The sequence below is a fragment of the Haplochromis burtoni genome, unplaced genomic scaffold, assembly GCF_018398535.1.
Source record: "Haplochromis burtoni strain Fernald_Lab_line unplaced genomic scaffold, NCSU_Asbu1 Contig_4185, whole genome shotgun sequence".
Lineage (NCBI taxonomy): Eukaryota > Metazoa > Chordata > Actinopteri > Cichliformes > Cichlidae > Haplochromis > Haplochromis burtoni.
Genome location: NW_024586546.1, coordinates 2,549 through 4,481, shown reverse-complemented (window position 1 = coordinate 4,481; position 1,933 = coordinate 2,549).

The following is a 1,933-nucleotide window of genomic DNA, read 5'->3' as shown; positions in this document are numbered from 1 at the left end:
GCCCCTCTGGCCAACACCAGTACTAAAATAGTACCTGCTCAGCAGGGGTTGCAAGCGATCTGATCAAGTAGTAAAATGTGAAGTCATCAGACTGCATGCCGCTGATTGACTGGTCAGTGGTGTCACTTGATGAGTCATGAGAGCAAAAATCAGAATTGGCATTTTTGAAACCCGGGAATGAGGCACCATATTTTTCGGACTGTAAGGCGCACTTAAAATCCTTTTTATTTTCTCAAAAATTGACAGTACGCCTTATAATCCGGTGCAGCAGATATATCATTGCCTCAACGTCCACCTTTGTTATAGCGACCACCATGCACATTATGTGGTACTTAATTGTAATGGAAAACCAACTGATCCGAGTCGAGTCGTGGCAAGTTGTGGTGAGCTGATCTGAAAAAAAAAATCAATCTACAATCAACATGTTTTAAAAAGTGCTTTTTCTTTCTTTTCTTCTTTTCAGGTGTTGCATTTCTTTGAGTGTGAGTAGTGAGCAAGTGTTTGCAGACAAGTCGGCATCTTTCATGCAAACTATGAGTGCCCAAAGCAATCTGCTTGCTGAACCATAAACATTTTCTATGACCAATTTCATAAACCTCGAGAAAGCAACCTCTAGTCACCACTTCAGAATCAGTCAGGGCACTTTTCCTATAGCGACCATTTGTTACCAGACGGTTGTTGATCGGTCTGTGGGACTGGGTCCTTAAATATTTACCAGATGGAAGGACTAAAAAGTCATTAAAGCCAAATTATCAATAGTTTGCAGGGTTGTTTAATCTTATTTATGATTCTGCAGAAAGTTTGTAGCAATTCTAATATAGTGAAGAGCGCAAAAGCTTTGTAGGGTGTTCTCAACTGCAGTTTTTAAGTCAGTTTAATTTTTTGATTAGTTTTAGCAATCTGACTAGAGTGAAGAATAAAACAACTGTAACAAGAGCCTCTGGAAATAGGGGTCTCTGTTCAGCTCCAAACAATCTCCAGAGCAGTTTGTTTATGGTGAGAACATGATCCGACCTCAATCCAATCCAGCTACCATATAATTTGCAAATCTGAGATTTTTACCTTCCCCCAGTCATCCCATATGCTTTGCATTCTGGGATGCAGCAGTGGTACCATGTGCAGAATACACAAACAGTCAGTGCAGGCTAGCAATAGTTGTCAAATGAATGTAAATTCTCAGTTTTCATTAGGCCAGAACATGGCACCTTCTTCCTGTTTCCTTTTGTTGTTGCTCCCAACCTAGACATATGTAGGCAGACTGAACATCCTCCCATGGTTTGCAGTCATGAATTTCGGCTCTGCAGAAATTTGCTTAGAGTGAAAAGAAACCACAACAAAAACCTACAAGGCTACAAACTCATCAACTGACTTGGACCAGCATATGTGAGCTATAGGCATCAACATTTTTACTGCAAAACTTATACTACTACTACAACTAAGAGAAAGGAGGGAACAGCAGGACAAACTGTGAACTTCTAATAGGTAAAAGTTATAAAAACAAAGACACTGAATGTCATATCTCATAGAAAATTGTTTCAATAAAAACTACATTACCAGCATCAATCTCACTTTGTATCATTTCAGACTGACTAATATTTAATGACTTATAATTGATTGCTGAATAGTTTTTGAGATGACTGGGGTTGCTTGTCTCCACAGGTCCTTGTGAGATTACATCTCTGGAAGTATTTTCGGTGGTGGTGAGATGTTGTGAGGGGGGGGCTGATTTATCTGCGGGTTGTGCATTATGTCTCCACAGGATGGGTCTTCTGTGAGGTTTACAATACACCGATTTCCACGCATCGTCGCAGATGAGAGGAAATTAGCCTGCGAAGGATCAAAACACTGGAGATACAATCAACAACCTTACATGTGACACCGTTAGCCGATCACACGTTAAATTGGAATAAAGGTGAGCAGCTTTTTGAGGAGT